The sequence below is a fragment of the Peromyscus maniculatus genome, chromosome 6 (genome assembly GCF_049852395.1).
Source record: "Peromyscus maniculatus bairdii isolate BWxNUB_F1_BW_parent chromosome 6, HU_Pman_BW_mat_3.1, whole genome shotgun sequence".
In the NCBI taxonomy this organism is placed as follows: Eukaryota; Metazoa; Chordata; class Mammalia; order Rodentia; family Cricetidae; genus Peromyscus; species Peromyscus maniculatus.
In genome coordinates, this window is record NC_134857.1 from 97,033,335 (window position 1) to 97,054,032 (window position 20,698).

Below are 20,698 nucleotides of genomic sequence, written 5' to 3' on the forward strand. Positions count from 1 at the left end.
CTTCCCTTCCCTACAAATCTTTTTACCATATTCATGACATTTTGTTTTGTTTTGTTTTGTGACCCACTGAGTTTAACCTGACCACTGGAGCCTGAAGGGCTCACCAGCAGCTGTGCAAATGGACACTCTGGATACTGTGCCTACCCATCTTTTAGAATCTGTTACTCATAGTATTTCAGCAGTAAGTGACAGGGCCCGTGAGCCCCTCTACCACCCATAGATGACTGTTGATTCCTGGGAATGGTTATTCGTGTGGCCATACAACAACCATTGCTCCAGGCTGTGGTCACTATTTGAATAGGACTTGTGATGTAGTACCATTACATTTTTAGGGTCTGCCATTGGCCTTGAATATCTTCTTTTAAACATGAATATCTAACAGAATACATTTCCTTTTAAATACTACCTCCCTGTATCATGCTAGTTTGAGTGTATTGGATTTTTATTATCATTTAATAATTGTTTTCTAATTTTCTTCATGAAGTTTTCATTGTTATGATGGTGGCTTAAAAGAAAACTGATTAGTTTTAAAACACTTGAGGGTTTCCTAGGTATCTTATTGATGTTTGAAAATGAAATACGACTGAAACATGAAAAAAATGTGATTATAGTCTTTTGCATTTACCAAGACCGGCAAGATGGCTCAGGGGGTAAGGTGCTTGCCACATGAGTTGGAGCCCCAGGACTTACATGGTGGAAGGAAAGAGCTGACTCCTGTAGGCTGTCCTCTGTCCTCCACAGGTTTACTAGGGCGTGCACATGCCCTACCCCTCCAAACAAATAGACGTAGTAAAAAGTTTTAAGTCACTAGATTTGTTTTAGGACTCAGTAGGTCTTTCCTGGTGAGTGTTTCATCATTTACTTACAAAGAATATGTGTGTGGTTTCCCCATCATGACCTTGACCTCACTTCCTCCTGAGATTCTTCCTCCCTCTCTTCAACTGAAGTCTAGGAGCTCAACTCAGTGCTTGGTTGTGGATCTCTGCATCTGCTTACATCAGTTACTGGATGTAGGTTCTTTGATGACATTAAAGTAGTCATTAATCTAATTATAAGAGAAAGTAAGTTCAGGCACCCTCTACATTATTGCTAGGAGTCTTAGTTGGTATCATCTTTGCAGATTCTTGGGGACTTCCCTAGTACCAGGTTTCTCCCTTACCCCCTAATGATTTCCTCCACTAAGATATCTCTTCCATTGCTCCCCCTCTCTATCCCTCCCTTCACTGGGCCATCTCAGGCCCTTCTGTTCCCATCCCCCTTCACTTTCATTCTACCCCCTCCCAGTTTACCCAGGAGATCTTAACTATTTTCCCTTCCTGGCAGCTCCCATGTGTGTCCCTCTCAGGTTCATCTTTTTTACCTAGCACCACAGAGACAGCTGACCCGAGCTAGTGGGAGCTCATGGACTCTGGCCTGTTAGCTGGGGTGTTCCCAGCTGGGAACCAAATTAGTCCCTTTGAATGTGAGTGACAGTTATGTGGCTAGATCTGTTTGGGGAGCCCCCAGGGGTGAGACCACGACTTATCCCAGGTGTGTGAAATGGCTTTTTGGAACATATTCCCTAGGGTGGGATACCTTGCTCAACCTTGACACAGAGCGGGAGGGGCTCAGTCCTGCCTCAACTTAGTATGTCAGACTTTGCTGACTCCCCAAGCAGACCTTATGTTCTCTGAGGAGTGGATGGGGGCGGTGTGGTATTTGGGAAGGTGAAGGGACGGGAGAAGGAGAGTGAGGGGAAACTGGGATTGGTAGGTAAAAATGAAAAAAAATTTAAAAAATAATATATATGTGTAGTATATATGTATGTTAGGTCAAGTTTCTGTAGTGTCATTTAAAAATTTTACATTCAGCTGTAGTGTTAACATCTCTAACTATGAGTGCGGCATTGTTAATTTTTACTTTATATATTTCAGCGTTCTCTGAGTAAGTATACATATGCACAGAGTTACTATGTATTCTCCATTCATCAGTTCTGGTTAGTCTGATTAGGCTGATATCAGCACCCTTATTTATTTTATGTTAGTCAAATTTTATGTTAGTTAAAATTTCTATCATTGATCTGGAGAGTGTTGAACCTTTTTGACGTTGTCCTGACATCCAATAGGAGAATTTGCATTTTCAAAATTCAGTCTCTATATGATAGGCTTTCACTATGAACTTTGGTATGGGCTCCTATCCCCACTTCTGGTGAGTGCTTCCCAGGGGTACACCTCTCACTCTAAAGAGCCCCAGTCTTAACATCTCCAGGCCAAAACACTCTCTTCTTTGTAGTTAAGAAGGGCAGTAATGAAAGACACCTGATAGTTCTTGCTGGTTCTTAAACAGCCTCTGCTTTATCCCCATGCTTTAAGGTACCCAGTCCTGTAAGTTCAGCTGTGTGGATAAGATGGTAAAGAACTTTAGGCTATTTCTAAGGAAAGCTGAGCTGATGATTATATGTGAAGTATCTTGTTGCCAAAATTATGTGAATTAAATATCTTTTGGATCCACACTTGGGTTATGGCTGAAATACTTCAATCAGAATCACTCCTTTTTGACTATTGACATGTCTGTTTGAGAGAAAACTAATTTTCCCAGGGTTCAAAACAGCCAACTATTTTTTTTTTCCTGAATTATCCATGTCTCTTTCACATGTAGATAACCACAGGAAGGGTAGCACATCGAAATTCTCATAGGTCACTCTCACTATAATGTGACTAACTAATCAGACTCTTCTATCAAACACACAAGAAGTCTGCTCACTAATACTGGGCAAGTGGATAAGTAAGTGAAAAAGTGCTGTGGGATGGTCTGTATGTCAAATGTGTGCTCTGATTGGTCAATAAGTAAAACACGGATTGGCCATTGGCCAGGCAGGAAGTATAGGCGGGACTAACAGAGAGGAGAATTGAGAGAACAGGAAGGCGGAAGGAGACACTGCCAACCGCCACCATGACAGGCAGCACGTGAAGATGCTGGTAAGCCACGAGCCACGTGGCAAGATATAGATTTATAGAAATGGATTAATTTAAGATATAAGAACAGTTAGCAAGAAGCCTGCCATGGCCATACATTTTGTAAGCAAAATAAGTCTCTGTGTTTACTTGGTTGGGTCTGAGTGGCTGTGGGACTGGCGGGTGACAGAGATTTGTCCTGACTGTGGGCAAAGGCAGGAAAACTCTAGCTACAAAAAAGGAAGGGTATCTTTGCTGTGATTACTGAAAATTTCTACATCTTCCTGAGAAACATCTTTTTGGGTTTACTGTCCATTTTCAAGTCATGGCTTTTGCTCATTTGTTTTGCCCCTGAGACTTTTGATTTCTTATATATTCTGGATATCAATCCTTTGTCAGATTCATGTTGTGTAAATAATTTCATCCCTTCTGAGAGCTGTCTCTTGTAATCTGTCCATTACTTTCTTTGCTGTGTATAAGCTTTTGAATTTGATATAATCTATTTTGAGAAAGGTGGTTACTAGGATCTGGGGAAAGTTAGAGGAGGGATGATTGGCCAAAGGTTAATCACTGCTTTCCAAGCTGTGGTATGGCAGGAATAAGAAGTTCTGGTGTGAGTACTATTGCCCTAGAAGGGGATTATGGGTAATGTACTATAAATATTGTCTTCAAAAAGCTACAGGACAAGTTTTGAATGTTTGTACTATAAAAAAAAATTATGAGGCTTTCAAGATGTTTCAGTCAGCATATTGCTTATGGCCCAAGCATGAGTGTCTGAGTTCAGATCCTTAGCATTCATGTAAAAAGCTGTGCACAGCAGTGTATGTCTGTGTCTGAAATCCCAGCACTGGGGAGGCAAAGACAGGAGGGTCCTTGAAGGTCACTGGCCAGCGAGTCTAGCTGAATTGATAAAATCCAGTTTCAGTGAGAGACAACTGCCTCAACAAATAAGGTGGAAAGCAATGAGAGAAAATGCTAGGCATTGGGTTCTAGCCTCCATGTGTATGCACACCTATGTGCATGTACACCTGCACACACACACACACACACACACACACACACACACACACACACACACACCTACACACATACAAGAAATTATAAGTGCTTAAGGAGATAATTACACTTAATTTGTTTTAAACATTACATGTACTGTATACATGTATGAAATATCACATGATGCTTCATAACTATGAACAGATTTCATGATGCCAGTTTTTGAAAGTCATTCTTTGGAGCTCTGTGAGGCCACACTGTGGGCACCTGGTCACCCTGCAGAAGACTATCAGGGAGGTCATGCAGGAAGAAGGGGAATTGACAGGAAATAGAGTTTTATTAAAAACTGAACACAGAGAGAAAAAAGAAAGAAAAATTCAGTTAGTCGAAGTTTAACATTTACAGAAAAAGATTCATCCTCCCAAAATAGCTTTTTATTCTTAGTTGTTAAAACACACACTACAAATGAGTCTTCCTTTCTTTTATTTAAAATTTTATTTAAAATTTTTTTTATTAAGAAAAATTTTCATTCATTTTACACACCGATCAAAGATGCCCCTCTTCTTCCTCCTGCCCCCCAGTCTCCCCCCAACCCCCCTCCCACCCACAAGAGGGTAAGGCCTCCCATCGGGAGACACATCCATTAGAGGCAAGTCTAAGTCCTTCCTCCTGCCTCAAGGCTGCAAGAGTTGTCCCATTATAGGTAGTGGGCTCCACTCATGCACCAGGGATGGATTCTGATCCTACCGCCAGGGGGCCTCCTAAGCAGATCAAGCTACACAACTGTCTTGCCATGCAGAGGGCCTAGTCTAGTCCCATGTAGGCTCCACAGTCACTGAGCCAACATTCATGAGTTTCCACTAGTTAGGTTTGGTCGTCTCTGCTGGTTTCCCCATCACGATCCCGATGTACTTGCTGATAGAATCCCTTTTCTCTTTCTTTGACTGGACTCCTGGAGCTCTGCCTGGTGTTTGGCTGTGCATCTGCTTCCATCAGTCATTGGAGAAAAGTTCTGTGATGACAGTTAGGGTATTCACTGGTCTTATCTCTGGGACAAGCCAGTTCAGTTCAGAGACCCTCTCCACTATTGCTAGTAGTCCAGGCTGAGGTCACTCTTGGGGATTCGTGGCAAGTTCCCTAGCACTGGGTTTCTCTCTGTCCCCATGATGTCTCTATCATGGTATCTCTTTCATTGCTTTCCCTCTCCCTCCCTGTTCCAGCTCAATATTTTCTATGAGAAGTTATATGTAGGTTACACATTTTCTTCTTAATTTAATTTCTTACTAGTAATTCATCTAATAACATTGAGGCTATTGATTACTATTATTTTATTCTTTAGGTTATATAAAATGTTTTACAGTAAGATATATTACAGACTTACTCTTTATGAAGAAACACTTAGTATTGCATTAATTTTCTCATGTAGCCTTCATACTTCTGGCTGATTTTCCCTTCTTATATTCAAATTGTAACAATCCAAGTTAAAAATGTAATTACCTTTCTGATTCAATTTTTTTTCTTAATTTTCAGAGAACATATAGCCCAGTCAAGAGTTTTATTAATACACCCTGCGTGAAGTTTTTTTCAAGATGAGTTTGGAAGATGCAATTAAATTAGGCAAATGCATTGCTTTTAACACTGCTGTTGTGAATTCACCTTACCTGGAGGCTAACTACTGGAGGTACTCTAGCCTAACAGTTTTTTTTTTTTCCATTGCTGCATTTGTTCCTATGGAAACTGGCCTCTTGGCACTCTTTTTTCCCTCACTTTAGATACAGGTTACAAAGGCAATGTCCAGGAAGAAACATGAAATATTCATAGAGCCAGTGCTCAGCAGCTTCAATTTACAGCTGCATGCCTGCCCTTCAAGATTATACATACACGCACACAGAAATCCCCACAGTACAAATTTCCATATTTCCCCAAGCCTTCCTCATCAGAGCTGAAAAAACAAATTCTCTTCAACTCCGTAGCAAAGCAGCTCAGCACAGACGCTCTGAGCATGTGTGGAAGTGGACCAGAGAGGTTATACAGAGGAGAATGTCAATGGGTGTTCATGAGAACACTGGAGATCTGGGGCAGAATAAATGCACATCAGTCCAGCCATACTCCTGGTATCTGTCAGCAAAGTTTGAAAAGTCAGTTTAGAGACAGCAGGGTACTACCTGTCTAATTATGAATTTTGGAAGAAGTACTTATCTCTCTGCTACCACATCTAAATAGCTCCAAATAAATTAATGCATTGGCTTGTTTTGTTTTTCCTAAATGAAAGAAAATTGCCTTTGCTTACCTTTTTAGGTTCAGACAGAAAAAGGCCTCTGTTTCAAAGTAAGCTACTTGTATGAATATGAAAATGAGCAAGAGGTGCTACCTGGGAGGGCTTAGGGGGAGGAAAGGGATGGTAAGAATAATGTAATAATATTATAGTCTCAAAAGAAAACAAAAGTAATAATTAAAAAAAGGTTAAATTTTTGAGAGATGAAAAAAGATATAATATGTCTCTATTTGGACAGAGGAAGAAGAACTATGGCAGGGATGTTGGAAATGGATAAATTAAGTGGGAAAGAGAAGAACTTAGGAAGATCTGTACCCATTTGTGGTTGCTGTTAAATATGGCAATAAACTGTGAATAAGGTTTTAAAAAGTGAGCTACTAAAGAATAAACAGTTTTTACTTTTGCTTGTACTTATTTTGCTATTGACTAGAAATTTTCCAAGATAAATTCCTTTGGTGGTAGTTTAGCAAATTAATTGATCCACGCTCATCTCCTCCAAACCTGGATGGTCACACTAGGTTGGACAGTTCTACATTTCAGACACCAGTGTTCATCTAGAAAGGGAAGAAAACCACATTTCTGTTATGCACATCACAGACACAACTCCCATCCTGGAACCTGGAGTTAGAAACCTGAGCAGTCTGGAGTCAGACAGCCTGAGAAAGTCCTCTACTTTCTGAAGGTTTTATTTTTTTTTTATTTTTATTTTTTAAATCACACTCTAAACTAAAGCAGCAATGACTACTTCGTTCTTGAGAGGACTCAGTCTATTTCCATGGATGACTTTGAGTTTCTTCAATGCTGAGACCCTATGAAGGACAGCAGAAATACTGTAGTGAATGGAGCATAGCTCCTGTCCTCACAGGGAGGAAAAAATGTTGATTTTAGCCTTTGGTTTTAGACACTTGTCACCACTATTGCCTTGGGCCCACGGGAACACTGCATTGCCATGGGGACACATGGCTAAGGAAGCCTACACACCTCACGGAGTGAAGGAAAGCAGAACAGAGAGAGGGAGAGGGCTGAGTGTGCCATCAGCATCATCTTGGAGGTGATGCCTTCGATGATGTGACTTCTCTCTGCTAGGCCAAGCCTCCTACACTTTCCACTACTGCAGACCAAGTGTTTAGGAGACATTCAAGACCCAAACTTAGCAGGCAGAAATGAAAATTCAGGCAGAAGAGAAAAGATTATACCAGAGGCTAGTGGTCAATCCAGGACTTGAATCTCAGTCTTCTTACTTCACTGCAAGCCTTATTCATGCTACCAGATGCTAAGGAGAATTATGCACTGGTTTAAAAATATTATCTACAAACATACTTATACCATATTCTACAAATTCCATGTCATGATTTTGAAGACTCAAAGTTAGCCAACCCTTTTGAAAATATTATGTTAAGTGAAATTGGCTATGAGAAAAATCTGCATGGTCTTACTTATATATAACATCTGAAGCAGTCAAACTCACAGAAGCAGAGAGTAGAATGTGATCGCTAGAGAGGAAGGATGGAGGAATGTATGATGGGAAAAAGGGAGAGAATGGTCAAAGGATACAAAAAACTCCTTTAAAAGGAAAAATGTGATCTATTGCTTTGCAAGATTAACAAATTTAGTCACAATGTATATCATTCATTAAAACTTCTAAAAGAATAAAACTTAAATGTGTCACTTATGAAAAATGATAAGTAGTAGAGGTCATCGGCTAACCAGTTTGATTTAATTAATTCCATAGAGTATATTCATGTCTAAGTATAAAACTGTACTTCCTGATTATACACCATTGTAGCAGGAATCTTAAAAGTTCTTATAAAAACAAACCTGAAGCCAGGTATTGGGGTGAATGCTGGAAGATCAGAGAAGCAGAACAAGCCACAGCTACCTCACCTCGCCAGTTCCTCAGCTGATCCTCTTTCCTCAGACTGGAAGCCTCTGAGTCCTCATCCAGAATGAATCTCAGCTGAGCTGTGCTGCTCAAAGCCTAAAAGCTTAATCAGCCAAATGCTTCTAGTTCTAGTTCTAGGTCTATAAGTCCTTACGCCTTATAGACCTTTCTGCTTTCTGCCGTCACTCCCTGGGATTAAAGGCTCACTTTCTGGGATTAAGGGTGTGAGTCACCATGCCTGGCTGTTTCCAATGTAGCCTTGAACTCACAGAGATCGAGAGGGATTTCTGCCTCTGGAATGCTAGGATTAAAGGCGTGTGCTACCACTGCCTAACCTCTATGTTTAATATTGTGACTGTCCTGTTCTTGACCGCAGATAAGTTTATTAGCGTGCACAATATTTCAGGGAACACAATACCACCACACACCATGATATTTGCTAATTTAAAATAATAAAATATTTAATGAGCTGGTACGGTGGTAAGTAGTACAGTTCTATGTGCTGAACATACAACAAGGGGGAAGCATTCTTCTTTCTTATCGTCTAGGAGGCTCTGGAGTCTCTGCTTCAACAAAGGAGAGAGGAAGTGAAAGAAGACATAGGACCCAAAGCCACAAGTGTAACAGACAGAAATGTTGAAGGGAATATAGTTGTAACCAAGCCCAGAAATCAAGTAGCCCAGATTGGAGCAGGCGGTTGGAGGGTGGTGAGAACAATGTCCTTAGGAACAGAACTGACTGGTTGTATCCAAAATGTTTGAGCATCTGGAAGAATGATTGCTGGAAACCTGACTACAGATATCAGAGCGTTTGGGAAAAGCTACCAATTGTAACTTAAAATGAGTAAGCAAATGAAAAGAGCATCTATAAAGCTTTGGGACAGTAAAATAAAAAGTAAATGCATACATTCCTGATGTCAAGATGAACAGTATTACATTAAAAAGATACATAATACAAGCACTGACTATTAATTCAACCTCAATTTGTGTCACTGGATGGTCACCAGGGGTTTTGATCAGGACAGTCTAGGGGACAGACAGGAAGAGCCTGTAGGAGTAGGTCTCAGCATAAACTGAGAGGAGTTGGAGTTGGCAAATGTACACAGCCCCCCAAGGAATTCCAGCAAATATTTGTTAAAGTTTGACTAATGCTGAGATTTTATTTATATGAACTCAAATTAATGATCAAGAAAAATTAAAAAATAAATCTATATGGAGGACACACTTGGATTTGTGTTTGCCTGCTCTTTAAATGTTAACCCAATTGAGACTCAGAGAGCAAACAAAACTCACAAGTTGTGAAGAGCTGCAACTTTCAAAATTTGCAAGGACCCTCCCAAGGACCTAGAAGCAGCAAGCAACTGCAGGGGGAGGGGATACGCTCTGGCCACGACAGAGGACAATTCGTCACTGCAGAGATCTCCTTGACCTCTCTGTTAAAGTCATATGTGTATCCCACACCAACATGTTTAGCCCTGGCTTCCAGCAGCTGGTAATTGTTCTCACCTCTGTAATCTTTACCTTATTGAGAATACTGTTATCACCTGAATTGGTTGCCCAGTGCCAAATGGTCAGCCCTGAAAACATACATACAAGTAACATTATACAAATTGAATAGGTTATATTTAAGAACACATACATTAACATTTACAAATTGAACAGGTTATATTTAAGAACACGTAAGTTAACATTATACAAATTGAACAGGTTATATTTAAGAACACGTAAGTTAACATTATACAAATTGAACAGGTTATATTTAAGAACACATACGTATACATGTGTACATGCATGCATGCAATAACAATGGGTGAAAAAGAAGCTATGAGTTTGGAGAGTGGGGAGGGCCATAAGGTGGGGTTTAAAAGGAGGAAAGCGAAAGGAGAAATGTAATTAAAGTGGAATCTCAAAAGTAATTAAAAATAATATTGTACAGGGAGGGAAAAAAAGATCAGTGGTTCAGAAAGAGATATTGTGCTTGAATTTCAGTTGTATCTCTGTATTTACACGTGGCATTCTCAGCTTCCTAGTTTCTGACGGAAGCTAGACAAAACACACCTAGGACAGTCGTTAGTGAGGAATGTAGGGCCAACAAATGAACTCAGTTCCATAGAGGAGGACACAGCGTGGGACAGTTCCTCACATGAAGACTAAGCAAGTAAGCTGAATTTTCACAACTTCATTGACTCCACAAGCAGGCAGTGAAACACAGTGGGTGAGTAGACAACATGTTATTCACAGAGCACCAGACACTAACACTTCTCCTGCCTGCAAGTCTCTGGAGGAGAAATGATGGTCTGAAATGGTATTACAGCTCTAGAACCCAGGTCTGAACACTCAGTGCACTGGAAAACAGCGAGAAAGCCCTTTCTCCTCTAGTTGGAGAGAGCACCGCCATGGTATTCTTGTTCTAGTCACTGAACTGTTTGATATGCTGTGTAACAAGTTAGGCAATGTTCTTTTCTTACTGAAAATAGATTTTTCCATCATGAATATGTTTTCCTCTCCCTCTACTCTTCCTAGTTCCTCCCCACCTCCCCTCCCATTTGGATCCACCTCCTTTCTGTCTCTTGTTAGAAAACAAACAGGCTTCAAAGAGATAATATATATAATATATATATATAATATAATATATAATATATATATAATATATAATATATATAATATAATAAATATAATAATATAATGATAAAAAGAAAACAAACAAATGGGAATAGGACAAACCAAACCAAAAGAAGGAAGAGTCCAAGAAAAGGCACAAGAAACAGATACATATGCGCACAGACAAACTCATCTGCACACTCAGGGATGCCATAAAAACACAAAACTGGAAGTCATAAATCATATATACATAAAACCATAGGATAAAAATAAAATAAAAGTAAAGTGAAAATGAAAAGAAAAAACCCTGATACATTATGAGACAAAGGACTCCCAAGACACCTGGTTTCAGAATATGTTATGGAGTTGTCATAATCCAGTCACCATGACAACCAGCACAGCGCTGACGCAGCTCATTAAATCTCTCAGCTGAACGTGGTGGGAGATGGGAATATTCAAGGGTGTATAGGGAATACATTGTTTCTTGAAATTGCACTATTTTGAAATTTCTGCCTTTTATATGATAGCTTGGTGGGATATGAAATTGTGAGTTAAAATTATTTTCTTTCATTCTGTGGCCTTTGTTCTGCGCCATGGCACCAAGCGTCAGTGACAGAGAAGAGTGACGCCATCAGTCATCACTGTTCTCACTGGATTTGAATTTGATATCTGGGAGGAATTGCTTATTTTCACTCATTTTTGGGGTTTGACAGAAATTTGCAGTTTAAGGTATTAGGGCCATCTGCTTTGGTAACTTTTTGTATTATTAAATATTTTCTCCTCAGGCTAGGCATCCAAGGCAATTTATTATTGCCATAGTCTGTCATTCTCTGTGTTTCTCACTTCTTCCTCTTTCTCTTTCATATTGTTCTTTAATCCCAGGGGATTTTCTTACTTTAGCCTTTTATGTCGTCAGTGAATCTAAATTTCAAAATCTCCATCAAGTCTTCACTAATCCCAGGTTCTTGTTTTTTAAATGGACCCCTCTTAGTTTATGTAGTGGACACGGTATCTTTTATATCCTTAAGTAGTTTAATTATAATCTTATCTTTGAATTTTGTGGTTTACTTGGATGAAATTTTGTTTTACATTGTTCTGCTTTTTTTTTTTTTTTTTTACATGGAAGCTTTCAAAAGTCACATAATGACATTGGGCACTTATTCAGATTTATTGGGGAGCATTAAAGTGCAGATTAGAAACTATGGGTAGACAGTACATCTGCTTATTTATATCTGTTTATTGATTTATTTATTCTTTAACACTTACTTTAAATATGATACTTTTAGTGATTCTTTGAGAGTTTTATACAATGTAGTTTGATCACATTCACATCCACCCTTCCCCTTAGCTCCTCCCTTCTAGATCCATGCCCAACCTCTTCTCCCCTTTGTAACTTTGTTTTTTATGTCTTCCCTTTTTTTTTTTTTTTTTTTTTTTTTGGTTATTCGAGACAGGGTTTCTCTGTGTAGCTTTGCGCCTTTCCTGGGACTCACTTGGTAGCCCAGGCTGGCCTCAAACTCACAGAGATCCGCCTGGCTCTGCCTCCCGAGTGATGGGATTAAAGGCATGCGCCACCACCGCCCCCCCCCTTTTTTTTTAAATAACCCACCAAGTCAAATTTGTGGTACCCATATACTCATGAATGTGGGCCTATCCACTGGAACATGGTCAACACATTAAAGAAAACTGACTCTTTGTTCCCCTGGAAGCCATCAATTGTCAATAGCTTGGTTTCGGTTGGGGTTCTCGAGCTCCTTCCCCTTCCAAGCTAGCCAGTGTTGTGGCTCTAAAAGACACTGCTTTGCTATGGTCCACCCTGACTTCTGTTATCATGATCCTTCTGCCCCCTTTCCATAATAGTCCCTGAGCTGTGGTCTCTCTGTTTCTCTCTCTGTCTCTCTCTATCTGTCTCTGTCTGTCTCTGTCTCTGTCTCCATCTCATGTATGTGTTATTAGTGGTATATAACCCTCATGGAAGATCAGGGAGTAAGCCACATTTTTAAGTAGCATCACCAAATTTCAGCTTTTGGGAGAAATTTCTATGGAATTGTTTAGTTTCCAAGAAAAAAAAAATTCAGTTTGACTTTTGAGTGTGAGAAAGCATTGAGCCAACTAATCACAGCATTCTGAAACAAAAAAGTTTACCGTGAAGCAAGAAGTTTGAGGGCCAGATTTACACATGTTTTTGCTTTGAGTCACATACCTTAAACTTGTGTCCCATTGTAGGTAACATTCCTGCTCAATTTCCTCAAGTAAACACTGTCTTCTCTAGAAGGAGGACTGAGGGGCCTTGTGCATCAAGAGAGGTGGAGAGTGGGATAATTACACGCACTTTCTACAAGGCCACTTGTTTCTGTCATATGACTCACAGGGCTATCAAAATACCTAAACAGGGCTTAAGATATCTGCCTCTCAGGCCTCTCTTTCTTAGGGTTAGAGTCCTGTAAGTATCGGTTTCTTTATTTTGTAAGCTAATATGACTACCATTTTAGTTCATGCTCTCCTATAAAATAATTAAAAAATAGCCATCTACTGTTACCTTTTCCCACTTTCCATGCCTATGGGTAAATATAGCTATTTTTTAAAAAAACGTTTTCTACATTGTTTTAATTTTTAGAGTTTGGGAAGGGAGAGGAGTTAAACACACAGTTGATGGGTGTGTTTAACTCCATGTTTTCCTATTGATTTTCAAGTGAAGAGACTGAAATTAGAAATGATCAGCATATATGAACACCTGCTGTATACTGGATGGCTGAAGATGGGCCTTAGAATCAGCGATCTGTGTTGCTATGTGCTACATGATTCATGGGTACAACTGGAGTTGGATGCCTGTTTCTATGGTGAAGAACAGCCAGGGATCCACACATGACATGCTCTGAGTACTTGGAGACCAGAATAACTTTCCAATTATTTGACATTTAAACTACAGGCTATATATAAAAATTATTCTTCTGAGTGTCTTTTTTTTCTTCTCAAGACAGCATGTTTAGATGATTGCTATGATTCATAAAACAGTCAAGAGTTGAGAGATGAGCTATGATCAAATGCCAAAGAAAGCTTGAAGAAATTCACTTCTCCTAGCTGTTTTTGACATATTTTAGAGTCTCCATCATATGAACAGTTATTTTTAGGGAAAATGAGCAGAATTGCTTAAACAGTTTGGTGCAAATTTTAGATTATAGAATAAGGGTAACATTGCATAGGCTTAGGAAAGAAGTGATATTTTGAAGTCTATAAGGAGGTACAAGCTATAAACCTTTGATCCCAGAACTTGGGATGTAGAGGTGGTATAAGCATCAGAGATTCAAGGCCATCTACAACATTTGGAATTTGAAGCCAGCCCAGTGCTACATAAGACCTTGACTCAGTACCATCTTCTCTCTACCACAAAAAGGATACACAATTTACAAGCAAAACATATGTTAAGTATATATTTCTATAAGAGAAATAATTTCTGATCAAATCAGTTAACATATGCTGTTGTTATGTTTTGGGTGAGAATTAGGATTATTGCCAGAATTCTATCAGGCAATGTAATTTGTTACAAAGAATAATATTTCTTAACTGAATAAGTTAAAAACACAGAGATACTGCCTCACTGAACCCACAGTTTCAGGTATAATCATATATCATAATATGCAGAAATTTTTTATTGATTTAGTAATTTAAATTACTGTACTTAATGCTTATTATTTAATAATTATTGTGATTTACTTTTAAATAAACAAAACCATCTCTTGCCTTTGTTACATTTTGTAAGAATATGTTTTATGTATGTGCATTTCTAGATACTTAAACTATTTTATTTATATCATATCCTATCACAAGGCCTGCACAGGTTCAAGCCAGATGAGGTCCCAGCACTGAGAGAGGGAAGTGACCATGGACTCACAGTCCTAACAAAGAAGCTATCTGCAATTAACACCTTCTGGTAAGGGAAAAATTATTTTCTCCAGTTGAGTCTCACTGGGTATACTAAACACACCTTTGGGCAGGCCCCATGTCCTGGAATAGTTGACGACACAAAACAAACTCAATCATATTTTTGTTTCAATTTGCTTTTTAGGAATTTTTTTTGTCTTATCAGTATTTTGCTTGTTTATTTTGACTTTTTTTTGTGTGTGTGTTTCTTGGTTTTTGTTTTGCTTATTTGAGAGAGAGAGAGAGGGAGGAATGTAAATTTGGGTGGGGAGGATCTGGGGATGAGGAAAACATGACAAAAATATATCTTATAAAAACATAAAAATCTTAAAAATATAAAAATGAAATTAAAAAACTGCCCAAAGTACACCCCTAGGTAACCAGCCCTTTCTTACTGTAGTCTCTATGAAAAGAGACCCCAGACTGAGGCAGGTACCAGGCAGGTACCTTGAGTGTTCACACTCATGTTATCTGCTGTCAAGACTGATTGCCGTCTGAATGTGTTCAGTTTGCCTTGTTCCCACAGCCTCTATACAAGGATGATTATATTGTAGTCAAAGTAACTGAAAATTAACAATTTTGATATCTACCACATAACAATCTCCTAGAGCAATGTGCTTCAAAGCCTACACAGAACAATAATGGGAAGGAGGCTGGTTTTTGCACTGTACACATAGGCAAAGTTCAATTTGTACCTTGTTTTATATTTTGAAGAGTTTAATATTAGTAGCCCTATAACTTGGTTATAGGTTGGAAGATGCTTGGTTTGCAAGAAAGTGGGTAGTGCTTGTCAGAATCATCCTGACAAGGATGCGGAACTGTGGTTCTAACACTCACAGCTTGGTTTGTCTTCCTCAATAAAACAACTGAAGACTTTGTAAGATCTCTGAATGGCATTCCTCATCACTGTGATGTTGAAAGACTTAAGACAAAGAACATATTTGAACTATGAATCCAATGAAATTGAATGACGTATATTTGTCAATTATTTAACTAAAATTGTTTTGGCGTATAACGGGAAAGACAACGTCTTTGGGATGTAGTTGAGAGTAGAACTGTTAGGATTTGGTTGAACAGAAGATGGTAATGGGAAGGAATGTATTAAAGGCAGCTGGAACTTTTCTTCAGCAGATATGGTGGGCATGGGACTTTGCTATGACTATGAGGAAAACACAAATTTGGGCATAGAAATCATACCAGGAAGTATATTTTAAAACTATGAAATCTGAGATAATTATAGATGTTTAAGCAGAGATATAAATCAACAAGGCAATATTATTGAGCTCAGACAGCTAGGGAGAGGAGAGGACTGGAGATTTGAAAATCACATAAGGGAGGCTGGAGAAACATCTAGGAGGCAGAGAGCACTTGATGCTGTTTTAGAGGACCTAAGTTCAGTTCCCAGTGGCCACATGGCATTTTATATCTGTCCATAACTTTCAGGGATCCCACACCTTGTTCTGACCTTCATGGTCACCAGGAATACATACATTGCACATACATACTTACAGGCAAACACTCATACATATAAAAATAAAATAAATGAATCTAATTTTTTTAAAAATCACCTAAGCATGGACTGGGGAGATGGCCCATTCAATAAAGTACTAACCATAGCTAACTATACAAGCATGGAAAGAATCTGTGTTTAGATCCTAGTACACAAACTCTCTCTCCCTCTCCCTCTCCCTCTCCCTCCCCCCCCCCTCTCTCTCACACACACACACACATACACACACACTTCTAAGAGTTCTTTTGCTTGTAATTCAAAGATTGGGAGGGTGGAGACAGGAGGATCCCTGAGGTTTACTGGACTATCTAATTGAATCAGTGGCCTCCAGGTTCAGCAAGAGACTCTGTCAGACTCTGTCTCTAAAAAGTATGGTGGAAAGCAATTAAAGAGGACACTGGACACCACCCCTATCCCCTATACTTATACATGTATGCACACCATATATGCATGCACACATACCTGTATACACATACCACACACACATTTACATGCAATGCAGCGAAAGCTGTGCAGCATCGTAAATGTATCTTCCATAGTTTTCCATTCCATTTTCATAACTGACCTAGCTATAAGAATTCTAAGCCAAAGCACTGTGCTCCAATATTAAAGAAATATTAAAATCTAGTGTGATGTCCTACCAGAGAAGGTGGAGTGCACCCAGCAGACACCAAACTAGAGAGAAACCAGTAGGTTCTGCACTTGGATGTCTGATTTTGGCTGCTTAAGTACAGCAGGGTTTCTCAGTCTTCTGGGTTTGGTGTTTCACACAGTAGAACGAGAAGGTTCTGTTTACTTCCACTCACCTTCTCTATGAAGTTGACTGTGGAGGTGGTAACATTTGAACAAACAACAAGCTAAATCATAAGCACTGTGAGAAGACAGCTTGTTCTAAGAACTCTGATTTATACTATGTAAACACTCTTTAAAACATGCTTCAGATGAGAAACAAAGAGAAAAATACAAACAGTACAAATTCAGCTTCAAAGTTTGGAGGTGGATTTTTAAAGTAGTGGAACTCTAGTGCTAAATCACATGGACAAAGATTTCTTTTTCTAACCTTTATTTTCATATTTTTAATTTACATATATGCACGTTTCTTTCTGTGTGTATGTGTACACCATGTGTATGCTCAGGCATCTGTGAAGGAGAAAAAAAGATGGTGTCATATTCCCCGGAGCTAGAGTTACAGGTGGTTGTGAGCCAATTGAGGTGGGTGATGGAAACTAAACTCAGATCCTGTGCAAGAGCAGCAATTGCCCTTAGCCATTGGACCACCTCTCCCTTCTAACATCCACTTCAAATTCTCTTTTTCCTCTATAGATAAAATTAGATCATTTGCTTACTTCAGTGAATTCTGAACTCAATTATTCTTCTGCCTATTGAACACCTGTGGTGGTAGAAGCTCTTCATAAGGACCTTACAGTACAGTGTATGATAAAAGTTACATGCTATATGTGTTCATGAGGTCCATGTGCCTTTGAGGAAGCCAGGAGGCACATGGTAAATGAGGAGGATGAAAACCAAGATGCAGAAAAAGTTTTTAAAGAATATCGCCCTGGAAAACTCAAACTGAGTTTTGAAGAAATAGAAAGGCAAAGGAGAGAAGATGAAAAAAGAAAAGCAGAGGAGGAGGCCTGAAGGAGAATCGAGGAAGAGAAGGCGGCATTTGCTGAAGCAAGGAGAAGCATGGTATTAGATGATGATTCTCCACAGATATATAAAACAGTTTCTCAAAAATCTTTGATGCCTGGAAAACTGGAGATTAATTTTGAAGAATTATTAAAACAAAAAATGGAAGAAGAAAGACGACGAATGGAGGAGGAATGGAGGCATAAACTAGAAATGGAGAAACAGGGATTTGAGCAACTGAGACAAGAAATGGGAGAGGAAGAAGAAGAAAATGAAAGTTTTGGATTGAGTAGAGAATATGAAGAATTAATCAAATTAAAAAGAAGTGGTTCTATTCAAGCAAAAAGTCTAAAAAGCAAGTTTGAAAAAATTGGACAGTTGTCTGAAAAAGAAATACAGAAAAAGATAGAAGAAGAACGAGCAAAGAGGAGAGCAATTGACCTTGAAATTAAAGAGCGAGAAGCAGAAAACTTCCACGAGGAAGATGATGTTGATGTAAAGCCTGCAAAAAAAAGCGAATCCCTCTTTACTCATAAAGTGAACATGAAAGCCAGATTTGAACAAATGGCTAAGGCAAGAAAAGAGGAAGAACAACGGAGAATAGAAGAACAGAAGTTACTATGAATGCAGTTTGAACAGAAAGAAATTGATGCAGCACTACAGAAGGTATGCATCCACATTAACAGAGAGGGAGTTCTAAACCCATTTGCAAGCAATTAAATTGTCTTCATAGTTTTCAAGCCATTGGAATGGTTTAGAAAGTAGTATAATCAATGAAACCCAGGGCACCATGCATGCTAGCTAAATGCTCTAGCAATGAGCAGTATCCTAATCTTTTTTATCGTCAAACTTCTATTACTAAAAATGACAACTTGATAAATGCACTTATTTTAATATAGAAATGAGAAGATGAGGAAGAAGAAGGTAGCATCATTAATGGCTCCACTACTGAAGATGAAGAGCAAACAAGATCAGGAGCTCCATGGTTCAAAAAGCCTCTAAGAAATACCTCAGTTGTAGACAGTGAGCCAGTCAGATTCACTGTTAAAGTAACAGGAGAACCCAAACCAGAAATCACATGGTGGTTTGAAGGAGAAATGCTGCAGGACGGAGAAGACTACCAGTACATTGAAAGAGGCAAAACTTACTGCCTCTATTTACCAGAAACTTTCCCAGAAGATGGAGGAGAATATATGTGTAAAGCAGTCAACAATAAAGGCTCTGCAGCAAGTACCTGCATTCTTACCATTGAAAGTAAGAATTAATTGGCTTTTAACCCTTTCTTTCATTAAGGAAATAAATAGCAAAGAAAAATATCATTCTTCTTCTCTTTTTTTTTTTTTTTAGTGGATGACTACTAGGCTTCCTTCTCTTCTTGGAACTCACTCTCTCAACTCTCTTGCTACATCTCTGTGGAGGGGCCATGAGGAGACCAGAGGTGCCACTCTGTTGACTTAATACCCTTCCCCAAATCTTCAAAATAGGAGCTCATCCAAAGACTGCCTTTTCTAATGCACACCAGGTTACCATGTTGTGCCCAGTCAAAATGTAGTTGACAGGAAGGGAAATGTACTTATTATGTGAGAACCTAAAACAAAAGCTTTGTATTTTCCATATTTATAGCAATTATGCTTAAAGTATACATTGTATGCATGAAAGAATTTAAGAGTTTTTACATCTAAAATTAGCCAGAGAGGACAATGAAATTGGAACTGATCAGTCTTCCTCTGTAGCATGTAATTGCTGTGGATTCCAAGTTTTTATGAAGTAGATATACTTACAAAAGGAGTAGCATTCTTTTCATGAGAAAGGTGGAGCATTGAAAAGAAAAAAACCAAGTAGAATATTTTTTAGAAACTAAACTAAATTTGATAGAAACCAAAGCTTACAGTGTTCCAAGATGGCAGTTATTTAACATATGCGTTTCAAATGTGTAATGACCACACTTAAGTTTATGCTGTTACCTGCCTGAACAAATTATACTTTAATGAGAAAATATTAGTATTCCATGCAAGAACAAATGTTTTTAACATCACTGAAGGTTTCAAGACCTAGGAGGATTCGATTCAGAAAAAAAAAAGATTCATTTTAAAATTCTTGCTTTAAAAATAAGTCTGTAAATGTCTGGAGTGACAGTGCATGCCATTAATCCCAAAACTTGGGAGACAAAGGCAGGTGGATCTCTATGAGTTCAAGGTCGGCCTGATCTACATAGTGAGTTCCAGGACAGTCAGGACTACATAGTGAAACTGTCTCAAAACAACAAAGTCTGTAAATAATTATAACTAGAAACGTTCTATTATTTGGTTGTTTTATATTTATATTCAATTTCCTGGAAAACAATTTTATTTTACATTGTGAAACCATAATAAAGTTACCTGTGCATTAAAAAAAAAGTTACATGGCTCATTCATCAAAACGATTGATGATATAAACTGTATGATCAAGCAAATACACAGATTATATCCAACAGAGATTTTTTTCACATTCTCAAAAGGGGATGGTGAATAAATTCTTTGAGAAGAAATGTGTTTGGTCTTGTGTTCAAAGATTCAGTCAAAACAAATGAAAGACAAAATTCATTGCCCAATGCAATGGAGTGATGTAATGACCAGCGAGGGACTAAAATGTGATCAACAGACCATGTCCCTGTCCCCAGTGTCCCTTGACACATGACAGTTGTGTAGATAAATAAGTCTCTCTCATATATTCTGTTTTCTCATGTGTGGAACATGGGTGACTGTAGTATTTGTTCACAGAAGTGGGGATTTCTCAGGTCTTACCAGGTAGGATTGAGCTATAGCCTTTAAGAGTAAAGAGGATTTAAACAGCCATCAGGACTACACCTGTCTTTCACCTACTTGAAGAAGACAAAGAATTTTAGCTGAGCCCAGGCCTCTTCCTTTTCTGCAAGGTGATATATATAAGGCCCATGGGGTAGATTGTGAA

General features: G+C 38.7%; 1 pseudogene across 1 annotated transcript; it reads left to right on the plus strand.

The window, feature by feature from the left end:
- Positions 1-2,931: 2,931 nt before the first annotated feature.
- LOC121820871 (nexilin-like) lies at positions 2,932-19,545 on the plus strand (annotated as a pseudogene). The gene is made up of 6 exons (XR_013052323.1): positions 2,932-3,056; positions 5,460-5,610; positions 14,515-14,617; positions 17,441-18,415; positions 18,649-19,003; positions 19,097-19,545. The product of XR_013052323.1 is annotated as a nexilin-like (transcript).
- The last annotated feature ends 1,153 nt before the right edge of the window (positions 19,546-20,698 follow it).